This window comes from Leucoraja erinacea, chromosome 5 (genome assembly GCF_028641065.1).
Source record: "Leucoraja erinacea ecotype New England chromosome 5, Leri_hhj_1, whole genome shotgun sequence".
Taxonomy (NCBI): domain Eukaryota; kingdom Metazoa; phylum Chordata; class Chondrichthyes; order Rajiformes; family Rajidae; genus Leucoraja; species Leucoraja erinaceus.
Window position 1 is genome coordinate 39,225,100 of NC_073381.1, and position 14,212 is coordinate 39,239,311.

The 14,212-nt window shown below is 42.3% G+C and overlaps 1 pseudogene; it reads left to right on the forward strand.

Moving 5' to 3' along the window:
* The first annotated feature begins 10,020 nt into the window (after nt 1-10,020).
* Nucleotides 10,021-10,134, forward strand: LOC129697728 (U2 spliceosomal RNA; annotated as a pseudogene).
* The last annotated feature ends 4,078 nt before the right edge of the window (nt 10,135-14,212 follow it).

The window sequence follows — 14,212 nt, forward strand, 5'->3', positions numbered from 1 at the left end:
CTTTTAAAGGGCCGGCGCTGTCTCCTAAATATAGCCGTCCAATGGCAGACTCCTGGTTGAGCTCATCGGCTCCTGCCGCCGCTCGTTGATTGGAGCCGCGCTGCTGGACAGTGCGAGAGGTCAGCTCCCGTTCTGCAAGAAACAGGAAGGGAAACAGTTACCACTACCTTCCCCCACACTTGAGGAAAAAATAAAACAAGTTTGCGAAAGGATTCGGTCTGATTTACTCTTTTGACATTCAAATCGGCAGTTGTCAATGAAAAAATATATAATCTCTGAAATGCTTACAGATTTGATCTGTTTCAAGTTGTTGCACAAACTAAACTGCCAGTGACACAACGAGCCCAGATTTCTGTTTGGGAAGCAATAAACCACGCCCAGGGTTACCAGTATTTTGAAACGATAAATAGTGTGCTGTTAGTATTTTAGAACCGAAAGACCTTTAGATGAGTCACCGGGATTGTCAGGTTTTAGAAGTGTTTAGATCAACTTTTCTGTAATGCACATCAATATAATTGTCAAATTATCCTAAATTAACCATTAGCTTGCACTTGTCTGTGCCAATCTATAACAGTCCATTGTGTAAGAAGGAACTGCAGATCCTGGTTTAAACCGAAGGTAGACACAAAAAGCTGTAGTAACAGCGGGACAGGCAGCATCACTGGATGGAAGGACTGGGCGACGTTTCGGGTCGAGACCCTTCTTCAGACTTTCTTCACACATAATTGTCCATTAGTGGCCATTAAATTGTGTTTGTAATTGATGGTCAGCAATAGTGAACTATCTTTGTTTCCTCAAAGTATTAAAGAAAATACACCATTTAACTCATTGAACTCTACAATTTCAGGTAACACCCTCTCTTTCAGAGATGCTGTCTGACCCGCTGAATTACTCCAGCACGGCATTTTACTCAATATACCAAACTTGAAAAAATCAGATTAATTTGACAAACCTGTAAAATCCCACCATATCCATGAATTCTCTCATCATATGACAGTCCCGCCAGCCCGGTAATTAAACTTGTGAACCTACGCTGTACTCCCTCAATAGCAAGAATGTCCTTTCTCAAATTAGACCAGAACTGCACACAATAATCCAGGGCCCTGTACAACTGCAGAAGGACCTCTTTGCTCCTATACTCAACTCTTCTTGTTATGAAGGCAAACATGCCATTAGCTTTCTTCACTGCCTGCTGTACCTGCATGCTTACTTTCAGTGATTGATGTACAAGGACACCCAGGTCTCGTTGTACTTTTCCTTTTCAGATACTTTTACCATTCAGATAATAATCTGCCTTCCTGTTCTTGCCACCAAAATCGATAACCTCACATTGATCCACATTATACAGCAGCTGCCATGCATCTGGCTACTCACCCAACCTGTCCAAGTCACCCTGAATCTTCATAGCATTCTCTTCACAGCTCACACTGCCACTCAGCTTTGTTTCATCAGCAAATTTGCTAATGTTACTTTTAATCCCTTCATCTAAATCGTTAATGTATATTGTAAATTGCTGCGGTCCCAGCACTGTGCCTTGCGGCATCCCACTAGTCATTGCCTGCCATCCTGAAAGGGACCCGTTAATCCCTACTCTTTGTTTCCTGTTTGCCAACCAATTTTCTATCCATGTCAATACCCTACCCCCAACACCATGTGCTCTAATTTGGCCCACTAATCTCCTGTGTGGGACCTTATCAAAGGCTTTCTGAAAGTCCAGGTGCACTACATCCACTGGCTCGCCCATGTTCATACTACTTGTTACATCCTCAAAAAATTCCAGAAGATTTGTCAAACATGATTTCCCCTTTGTAAATCCATGCTGACTTGGACCAATCCTTTTACTGCTATCCAAATGCACAGCTATTACATCTTTAATAATCAATTCCAGCATCTTCCCCACCACAGTCAGGCTAATTTGTGTATAATTCCCAGCTTTCTCTCTCCCTCCTTTCTTAAAACGTGGGATAACATTAGCTTCAATCCACAGGAACTGAGCCAGAATCTATAGAACATTGGAAAATGATCACCAATGCGTCCATGATTTCTAGAGACACCTCCTTGAGTACCCTGGGATGCAGACCATCAGGCCCTGGGGATGTATCAGCCTTCAGTCCCATCAGTCTACCCAACGCAATTTCCTGACTAATGTGAATTTCCTTCAGTTCCTCTGTGACAGAGGAACTAGGTCCTCTGTCCTTGTTCCCCATAATAAATTCATCTGTTTTTGTCTTCAAGGGACCCATATTTGTCTTAACTAATTTTTTCCTCTTCACATACCTAAAGAAGTTTTTATTATCCTCCTTTATATTCTTGACTAGCTAACCTTCGTACTTCATCTTTTCACCCCGTATTGCCTTTTTAGTTACTTTCTGTTGATCTTTTAACGTTTCCCAATCCTCTGGCTTCCCGCTCATCTTTGCTATGTTATACACTTTCTCTTTTATTTTTATACTGTCCTTGACTTCCCTTGTTAGCCACGGTCGCCTCTTACTCCCCTTAGATTCTATCTTCCTGACATTTTAAGTATTCCCAACATTTTCCATTTTATTTCTGATTCTTCACTCTTTGCTTTCCCACATTACATCAGTGAGTATGAATAAAATGCACTTCATCAACCTATCCATGATCTGAGGTCATATAAGGTCCCATAAAAATGCAAGTTGTTTTAATTACTTTTCTTATTAAAAATGGCACATTATAAACATACTGCACATTTGTGTATTATTTAATTCATTATTCTATTGTAGCTTTCAGTAATTTATTCTGATGAAGAAAATTATAACAGACGCAAGGAACTTTAGGTGCTGTATTTGATAGTTTTCAGTTCAAAAGCAATGCAATTATAGTAAAGTTTTCATCTTAAAAAAATGTTTAGCAGATCTTATTTTGCCAAAAGAAGAAATCTAGATTAAAATGGCGTACCTGAATCTAATTATATGATTTGGCTGTATTAACCTCAATGTAAACATGTATTCCATTGTTGCTTTAAAGGGAGCACAACTCCTGTAAGCATTATATATTATTAAGGCTTTGTATTTTAAACATGAACAAGTGAACAAATTGTGCCTTTTCTTGCAGTGAAGTGCAGTGTAAACACACATTTGCACATATCAAATGATCTTTGAAATAAACAGAGCATAATATTTATCAATTTATGTAAATCTGCTAATTAAAAAAAACCTTAGCACAAGATGCTTATCAAGTAGCAAAACAGTTGACCCCATATTTTCTCTTGCCACTGGTTACCAACCAAAACTACAATGTATTTAGTTACAAGCACACGATCAATTTGATTTTCACTAACAAATGTACTTTATTCCTGCTCAAAAAAGTTTTCAAATTTATTCTTGATAAAGCTCTTGAAAATAGTCTTCTTGTTTTTTTAAAATGGCTTTAAAGAAAGCTACTGAGCAGCAAGTGCTAGAACCACAAATAAAACACAATTGACGTACATCATGTAAAATTCACTTCACAGCACAATCCAGTATCAGTGCACATTTATATTTACAAGTTCTGGACAAAAGAGAGAGCGAGAGATGTTTTTAAAGCCAATTCCTAGATAAGTAGAACCCTGTAATTATCAAATATACCATATTTTTGCTGCATAAAGAGATTGGTTTTGATCATTCTTTTGGTCTAGAAGTTTCATCATTGAGAAAACAGCTGACTTTTAATACATTTTCTGAAACTTTTTTCTTAGCAATCCAGTTACCTGTTTATGCATTGACATATTGGCACTTAAATGGGAAGAGCATATGGATGTAAATATATAATAGAACAAAATTGTTATAAAATCATACATAATGTGAGACAAGAAAGCATAATTCTACAGAATGGAAAGATTACATAAGCCAGAGCTTAATTAATTGTACATAAATATAAAACATTAAAAAATATATTGTTTGCATGTAAAACTTAGCAAATTAAAAATGGTCTCGTGAATATGAACCTCATGATGTAATAGTGTTCCATGTTGTGTAACATGTGTTTGAATCACTTGCTACATGTGTTTGCAATTTGTATGGGCTAATTTACACAAAGAAAGTAATAGGCTTTGCACTTCATTTCTGTTTATATTTTTTATAAAGTTTATATTTGAAAATAAAACTAAAATGTTGCCATCTGCACCAGATTGTGCTCGGTACCGATGTACCAAGTGCCGCTACGTACTGAAGTTATACTCATCTCCGGTTTGGCAAATGATAGGCCTAGCCCTGTTGCTGCTCAATGTCCCAGACAGCTGGGCTTTGCTGCAATACTTACCCTTTGTGGAAATGGCCCTTGGGACAGTTCGAGTGAGGAGGAGACAGTCGCTCAACTATTTGCAAAGTGGGTCTGGATAAGGATGCAAGGTGCCTCGTCACAGTTCATTCTGAGCAACGGCAATACAGAGTGAGATTAAACCCACTGTGTTGCCTTATGCTAGACTGGGGTGACCTATATCCAGTCAATAAACAGATTCTCATACTCACTAAATTGTTTCTTGAACTGTCACGTGATTTTGATTTCTCATATAAAAACCCTATTGCCATACCTTTTATCATGAGCATTAATTCTTTGATGTGAAGATTTTTTTCATGAAAGCGCGCATCACGAAAGCATCATGAAAACAGGTCATTGATTTGCCTGTTTTAGTGGACATTAATCTGGTGACAAGTGAATCCAGTGGAATTCTTCCTGATACTTCAACAAAATGTGATGCTGGACAAGATCGCCACCCATAGGTGAAAACTAGTATTAGAATTAATCAGTCTGAAGAAGGGTCCTGACCCGAAACATCACCTATCCATGTTCTCCAGGGATGCTGCCTGACCTACTGAGTTACTCCAGCACTTTGTCTCTTTTTAAAAATTAGAATTAAGGGTTGGCATTGGAGAAGGGAGTGTGAACTGTGATTGATCAATGGTGGTGTCAGAGTAAAGGGACAAACGGGCTGAAATTTTTGAGAGACCAGATAGAGCAGAATTATCATCCACTGTGAGACCTTCAGAACATTCAAAATTGCTCTGATAAAAGTAGTTACATTTATATCAAGTTTAAGAAGGAACTGCAGATGCTGGAAAATTGAAGGTAGACAAAAATGCTGGAGAAACTCAGCGGGTGAGGCAGCATCTATGGAGCGAAGGAAATAGGCAATGTTTCGGGTCGAGACCCTTCTTCAGACTGAAGGGTTCCGACCCGAAACGTCGCCCATTTCCTTCACTCCATAAATGCTGCCTCACCCGCTGAGTTTCTCCAACATTACCATACATTTATATAAAAATCACTGCCCATGATTGTGAAATTGGCATATCTGCAATTACCTGATTTTCTTATTTGTAAATTTTGAGGTGTGATCACATCACTGATTTATAACATTTGATCAGAATCAGGCATTTTGTGGGTTTGGTTTAAAGGGAGATCATATCATTGCATGGGTATATACAAAAAGTAATTTTTACAATAAATGATGCTCACATCCTTTTAGCAATCAACATTGGTTACAATTTTGCTGAATGATACAAGGTAACCTTCAATAGGAAATTTCAGCTGATTTGGAACATTAACAGAGGTGTCTGCCTAATGATCATGAAGGAACCTTATTAAGTACTAGGTTCTGCCTTAAGAACTATAAAGGCATGTTGTTTTCTGCTGCCTTTTTCTAGTGACTGGAGAGTTTGACTCAATCTTTGCTGGAAGTGTACTGTGATTTCTTCATGGTTTACATTAGAAATCCTTTCATTTTGGCCTGGCATGATACGGTAAGTGTGATGAAAATTTGCACTGAAAACATATTCATCAGATCTGGTAACAGCAACTAACTGTGAACAGCACTTAATAATAGACCTGGTTAATGACATAGCAAAAAAAGGTTTTTAGAAAACAAGTTACTTGTAGTTTTGAAGATGTAACCTCTGTGATGGCAGAATGAAATGTTATATCACTACATTTGCATTTTTTTTTATTTTGTCAAACACTAAACTAAACTTTGGTGACACTAACGTCAGCGTCCAAGCCGGAGGCACTTCCAGGCTCTTCACACTAACACCTCTGTGTCCTGTCAGCCTTCCCCTGAGGCTGACCATGCCTCCCCACTCCTCTCCCCCATTCCTACACCATTCTGTACACACCCTCTCTCCTGTGTGCCATCCTGCTCCCTCCATGATACCTCCCCTGAGCCCTCCACCCCTTGACCCTGTATCAGAGCCCCCCACCCCCTGACCCTGTATCAGAGCCCAACCACAAAACCTTGTCATATCTTCAACATCACTACTATCCAATGCTCAATGCTGTCCTCAGCAAAGACCTTACCTTGGTATCACTGTGTCGACACCTCAATGAGTTCCAAGTCCACCAAGAATTTGTGCTCTTCTACCACCGCTTCCTCCTTCGGTTTAGTTCTTTGGCGAGGAACCCTCGCCCCCCAATCTCCCCACACCATCCCGACTGATGATTATTTTTTCCATCTACAACACTTCTCCTCCTCCTGACCATAATGTTGCCAACTTTCTACCCTCGGAAACTTTTCACCCCCAACTGTCACCACAACATCAACTCTCTCAACTTAGAAGCTTGGAGTCTTCTTAAAGGGCTTTCTCACGGTGCGACCTGACGCAAGACCTAACAAGAGTTTAACATCATGGGAACCTCCTGCGATAACAGTACGGCATTCGTGGACCACCGAGGACCTCCGTGGCGCTAACGGCAGGTAGTCGTGTAACTTTGTAAGGTCGGGAGAAAATTCAAACATTTTTGAATTTCTCCAAGAGTGACTTGAGCACTTTGTGGTGAGCGTTGCAACATTGTATGAACGCAGATGCCAGTACGATATCCGTGCGATATCCGTAATGACTCTTGCGGGTACCGTGGGAACTCCTGCGAACGGTGAACCCGGAAGCTTGACAGAAGGGACATAAGGTGAGTAAAAAAGGTGGTCTCAATATCACCAATGGACCATGTGTCCATCGAGGACGTCCCACCTAATTGTCATTGTTTGAGAATCTTTTTCACACTAAGACTTGCAGAGATGCCTCTCAGAAAAGCGCAAAGAAAGGGGTCAAAGAAAGTCAGAAAGTTTTTAGCCATGCAGGTAAATGAGGAGGAGACTCAGCAAGAGAGACAGGTGGAGAGGCAAGAGGAGATGCCAGAGATACCACTGCCTGTGGGCTCCTTGGAGCAGGGAGAGGGTGATCAAGGTGGATTTGAGATTGCCTCCCCAGTAGCTGTTGCCTCCCCAATAGCCTCAGCAGACGATAACATAAAGGGAAGATGGCAGAAGGTAAGGCCATATAACTTCAACAGGGAACAAGAGGGGGAACTGGTGGAGTGGTACCAATGCAATGAGATTCTCTATGACAAATCCAGAGAGGATTATAGAAATAGGGAGAGAAAGCGCAACCTGCTGGAGACGAAGGCTGCGGAGTATCCCGGGTGCTCATGTGAGTATCTATAACAATATATTAGTTTATGTACAGGAGAACAATTTAATGTTATCCATGATTTAAAAACATACAATGCTACAGATGTAAAAGTGCTGTTTTTGCAGTTATCTTTAATTTATCTTATAAGTCTGTCTGTTCCCTGCAGCTGCAATGTAAAAGTAGTGGCAGACAGCTTTTACACCCTCTTTGTTTGAAGTAGGAATCATGTCACCGTTGAAACATGGGCTTAACCCAGTGAGACTTCCTCTTAATTCTCTTTTTAATTAATCTCACCCTTCTGCCTTCACGCAAGCGTTTTCGATGCACATGTTGCGCTAATGCATACAGCGCGTCAATGAAAATAACAACCAGCCTGTACTTGAACCAACTTTGTATAGGCATGTCTGCAAATGAGCCAATTCTACGAACGGAGGATATTTATATAGTGTGTGAAAAAAGTGACATCATTTGTGCCACGTGATTAACGACACTACAGTCCACGATGTTCATTCACGATTAACGGGAAAGATCGGGAGACGGACAAGTCACTCGCACAAATGACAGAATTGCCGAGTACCATGGGAACTCTTTATCTACCCCCCATTATATCGTGCGGAACTCGTGCTGGACCACGACCACTTCACTCTGGTGACATCTTGCGTCAGGTCGCACTGTGAGAACCGGCCATTAGAGATTAGATGAATGGGGGGGGGGACCTCATTGAAACGTACAGAATAGTGAAAGGCTTGGATATAGTGGGTGTGGAGAGGATATTTCCACTAATGGGAGAGTCTAGGACTAGAGGTCATAGCTTCAGAATTCAAGGATGTTCATTTAGGAAGGAGATGAGGAAGAATTTCTTTAATCAGAGGGTGGTGAATCTGTGGAATTCTTTGCCACAGAAGGCTGTGGAAGCAAAGTCAGTGGTTATATTTAAGGCAGAGATAGATAGATTCTTGATTAGTATGGGTATCCGAGGTTATGGAGAGAAGGCAGGAGAATGAGGTTAGGAGGGAGAGATAGATCAGCCATGATTGAATGCGGAGACTCTCTCCACAAGTCCTTGGTTTGCTCATCCCTATCCAACTATCCCTATTCACTACTTTGCTCCTCTTTGTTGCTCCAGGGGAACTGGAGATAGCAAAGCAGAACAGAGGGAAGCGGCCCCCGTTCGACTCCAGGCAAGGAGCGTTCCGTCAGTGGAGGGGGGAGAGGCGGCACCAGGACCGCACACGCTGCGGTCCACAGTCAGGGTACTGAGCCGATGCCCAGTCCGCTAACAGCTGTCTGACCAACAGCAGCGGGCTGGAGGGAAACTAAAAATCGGCTGGTAATCCCTGCATAAACCCGACAAGGAGACTCGCCGCCCGAGAACCGCAGAAATGCCGCCCGAAAACGGCAGGCAGCCTCTAGCAGCAAAGCCAGCAGCCAAACCTCGGGCTGGAGACAGATACGGAAGATGGAATCGGCACTTCAAACTACCGCCCGAGAGCAAGTAAGTGTCTGTTCTCCAAGCCTAGAGTAAGGTCATGGAGCCAAAAACTCCAGCGATACTTGCCTCAGGAGCAGGGGCAAGCTCGCCAAGGGAGCATAACATTCCCACTCCAGTGCACTACAGCACTGGCCATCTCCCATATCGAGGGATCGATGGCGTCCAGGGCTTGGCTGGTCAAGAAGAGGGGTCACTGGCTGAACAACATCGGGAGTATGCTTGAGGTACAGGATCAGGAAGAGCTGCTGGGTGTGGCCGCTATGTGGCTTCACCACTAACGAGATGGCTTTTCAGTCTCAACTGATGGCCAGCTTACTACCTGTTCTTTTCAAAAAACCTCTCCAAGACAGGTAGTCATGAGGCGTTGGATTACATCACGCCCCCCCTAAATTGCATTTACTCAAAGTGTCCACCATTATTGGGGGGTACATTGAGCATAGCTATTAAAACCCAAATATCTTAAATTGCATTTTGATACCCCTGACGTCGGCTATCATTTTTGCATGTTCATTCCAGAGGGGCAGGATAGTATGGCAAAATACCTGACCCTACCGTTCATAGTATGCTCCGCAACTTCTCGAAGGAAGTTATAAAACCTGCCCTCAACCTAAAAAATTCACAGGACTGTGAGAACGCCGACCTCACAACCACAGATCCTGTTATCTGGCTAAGTTACCAAACCAAGCCTAAGAAACTGGACGAAGTATCCAAAATATTCGGCATCAAGAGGGCAGGGCCTGGAATGAGCACCACACAAAACCAGGCAGCAATACCTCCACGCGTCCACCAGTAGGCGTCTACTTAAAAGTACTGGTGAAAGCTCGGGGCCCGCATGCCAACCCCCGTAAGCCCTTTCAGGCCAGGGTCCAGAGCGGGCCCCATGGAAAATGCGCCACCCCCCAACAAAACCATCCCTACAAACAAGGAACCAGAAACCGAAAAAATGAACACACCACTAAACAACAGTGAAGACAGATAAGGATGGTTCCTACCATCACATAAAAGGTGAAGGGTTTGTACTAACGGGGGGGGGGGGGAACCACACCTGGGTTGGGAACATGAAGAACTATCACACTTGGTAGTTATATACCAAAAGTATTCAAGGATAAAAATTGAATTAAGAAACCCATCATTTCTCGGCCTTTTGGCTAAGATCAAGTGTAGTATCTGTTCTTATTAGTTTAATATCTGATACATCCCTTATCTAGGGACCATATATTACCAGTTCAGCATGCACCCCAAAGGGGTCTACCCTGCCGCTAAAAAGGAACATGAGGGACTAGCTAGCTGGAGAAGATATACTAGGGGTCATAAAGAAGCCTAATATGAACCTTTGGTGCCAACAAACCCAAGATGGTGAATGTCGCACCATCATTGATATACAAGGGGTCATAAGAAGCCTAATATGAACCTTTGGTACCTGTACCAAAAAACCCAAAGATGGTGAATGTCGCACCATCATTGACATTACCACTTGAGTATTTTCACCAGGTTACACACTTATGGAAAATTGTAACTGCCACCATGGATTTCCTAGGATACTTTATGGTAGACATCAACTTAAAAGATGCATACTATTCAGTACCCATTCATAAAATTTCGGAGATACCAAATTACCTGGATGGGGTAACTATGGCAGTATAAATTATTGACAATGACTAATATGAGCCAAAACTGTTCCCAGATATTCAACCAGCCCTGACACTATTAAGGAACATATCATCATGGCATGTCTCTATGATATTAACAACAGACAAATCCATGGCAATAGCTAATCAGCAGCATTAGCTACTAAAACTTATTTAGCCTGGGCTCTGTCATACAATCCAGATCGATCTACTTTGACACCATCCACAACTATTGACTATCTGGTATTCAATTAACTCTACCCACTCATCTATAACATTGCCATAAGTAGAGTCAGCATATGAGACAACCTGTAACAATTAATGGCATCATCAACCAACCATTCAACAAGTGGCTAGAGTAATTGGGAGTTATTAGCAACATTACCTGCTACTTAACTTGAACTTTTCCATTAGAGCTAAGGTTCTAATGTTTAAACTAAATACCCATACCCAGAACATGGTGGCAAATGGACTAATCTGGAGTCGTCATCACTATAGACACTGGGCATAAACCTAGTTGGAAATATTGAGTACGTTCTATTGGTAAAAGCATATTATTCAGTAGTGCACCATTTATATGCATGTTCGTTTATAAATGAACACCATCACAGTGGTGGCATATACCAACCACTTGGGCAGAATAAAATCGATATCATGTGACAATTTATTTAACAATTGGTAACCGTATGTCGTCAAACATATTCAACCATCAGCAAACTTACCTACCAGGTGAGCTAAATACTGTAAACAGACATATTAAACCAAAGTATTTGCTGAAAATACAAAGCAATATGGAACACCAGATATCGATTTCCCTGTATTTCAATTGAATCATCACGTACCGATGTATGTCGCATGAAACCAAACTTTGAGGCAGTGGCAATTAATACATTCCCACTGAACTAGGGGGGGGGGGGGGGGGGGGGGGGGGGGGGGGGGGGGGGAATTTTAATCTCTATGTTCTCCCCTTTTTTCTACCTCATCAGTCAGGTACTACGGCCTCATCAGTCGGGTACTACGCAAACCCACAGTCATGGTTCCCAGTGGTCCTCGACATGGTCATCAAAACCCTAATGATTTCCCAATAGCCCAGACTTATCAACTCACCCAGTTCAGGCATAAACCACCCATGCCACGATAAATTAAACTACTGGGTTGTAGATTTGAAAAGACCATTACTGGGCCTGGGTTGCAGAATTGGGAAGACCACTGCTGGGCCTGGATTGTCAAATAGCACTATTGACACGATGATAGCATCCCATCGCATATCCACTAGGGAACATACTTGGCGAACATCAAGAAGTGGGAAGATACTATTCAAATACAGGAACTACATATTCGACTACAACAAAACCTGTACTGGAGTTCCTGGCAGGTCTTCACCACAATGAAGGACTCAGCTACTGCGCCATCAACACAGCCAGAAGTGCTCTGTCAGCCTACTTAACTCGGGCACCAGGACAACAGGCCATAGGGTACCACCCGCTGGTGATCAAATTCAGGAGAGGCATATTCAACTCTAATCCCCCAGACCTAGGTACACCCAAATCTGGGATGTCAGTGTGGACCTGACGTACCTTAGGGGATGGTCACCAGCCAGGTCCCTCACCCTGGAACAGCCCACCCTGAAGACGGTCATGCTGATGGCCTTGTCTCAGCACAAAGAGTCCAGTTCCTCCATCTACTACGATCGGACAATATGGTTATAACACTAGACCGTGTTACATTTACCATTAGGGGCTGGTCAAACAGAGCAGACCAGGAACATCAGGTCTAGTCATGGAATTCCGGGCATACCCACCTGAACCACGGTTATGTGTCATGACCCACTTATTGAACTACATCGACACAATAAGAAATCCTCGAGGGAGAGAAAAAGCCTTATGGGTCAGCCACAAGAAACCTTAATGTCGGGTGACGAGCCAAACTATCTCAAGTGGCTCAAGCAGGTACTGGGAGTTGCTGGAGTACATACTAACGTGTATAAATCTTACTCCACCAGGGCAGCATCCCGAGGCAGTGACTAAGAGGATGGATGTGCCTATGGACCACATCCTGGCTACAGTGGGGTGGTCTAGGGAGTATGCGTTCCAAACATTTATAACAAGCCACTGGCAGAACCTGTATCGTTTGCAGAAAAAATATTAGAATCTGCAAAAAATATATAATTTAAGCCCGGGGGAGCATTTTGGTCTTGTTATTGTTAATAACACCATTATTGTTTTACAAACAGATTCATGGTTGATTACGATAACATACTTCCTCCCTCGAATGACTTCGGCAGTGAGTGAAGTTTGAACTGTTACACGGTTTGAAATCACAGAGCTTTAAAATCTTCACGTAGTCACTCACGTGACTCCGAAGTAAAATAGTAAGATTAAACGAGAACTTACCAGTTTGAAGTTTGATCTGTATTTTATAAGGAGTTACGATGAGCGATTACGTGCCCTCCGCTCCCACCCTCAATAATAGAGATCAAACTGGTATTTAAGCTCTCCTTTTCTTTACTATATTTATTTCAATTACTGTGTCTTTCTGTGATTCCACACCGCGGCTTTGAAGTATGTCGCGCATGCGTGCTGGACGGGTTCTTCACGTAATCCCTCATCGTAACTCCTCATAAAATACAGATCAAACTTCAAACTGGTAAGTTCTCGTTTAATCTTACTATTATTTTGCTGAACTCTTGCACTCTGCCCACCAAGTTTGTTGGAGATTCTGTTTGCTAGTCATTTTAACTCTCTTTTCATTCCCATATTGACCTTTCTGTACTTGGCCTCCTCCACTGCGAGAGTGAGGTCATACACAAAACTGGAAGAATGGCATCTTAGATTTTGCTTGGGTAGCTTACAACTGAACGATATGAACATTGATTTGATTTCATGTAAACCCCCCCCCCCCCCCCGACCCCCACTTCCCTCTATTGTATCCCTTTCCCAACCAAGGGTGCACACACATTTCCCTCACAATCCCCATCAACCTGATTATTTTCCTTCTTTCCGCTCATCTTTTATCCCTCCCTACACCAAGCCCCATTCCATTGTATCCCTCCTCTTTCCCCAACCGTCCTTTTCCATCCATATCCCTCCCTCCAGCTGTACATTTTACCCCCCTCTTCTATCCTTATCAGACACCCTTTTGAAACATCGTCATTTCATTTCCAGACTTTGTCACTTACTCCACCCATCTGCCAATTACAGCCACCTCCTCACCTGTATCCACCTATCACTTGCCAGTCATTATCCTACCCTAACCACATTTTTCCAGTCTCTCTCCATACTGCATTGATCTGAAGAAGGAACCTGAACCGAAGCATCATCTCTCCATTTCCTTCCACAAATGCTGCCTGCCCCACTGAGCTCCCCATCACTTATTTTTGCTCAAGATTCCAGCATCTGCAGTCTCTTGTGTGTCCTCATATATCATTATCATTGACTTTTACCAATAGAGTAAAGTTATTTAATGAATGTAATAAACCTTTTTCTAATGTAACAACTATTTATTAGACAGAATTAAATTAGGATGTTACACCTCTATTTCTTTTAAAGAAAATACAGCTCTGGTGGTTTGGAAATGAAGGCTGCTCACAAATTGTAGATACTGGTGTTAGAGTGGAGAGATTAAAAAAAAAATATAGATACAAAAAGCTGCGGTAACTTAAGCGGGTCAGGCAACATCTCTGGAGAAAAGGA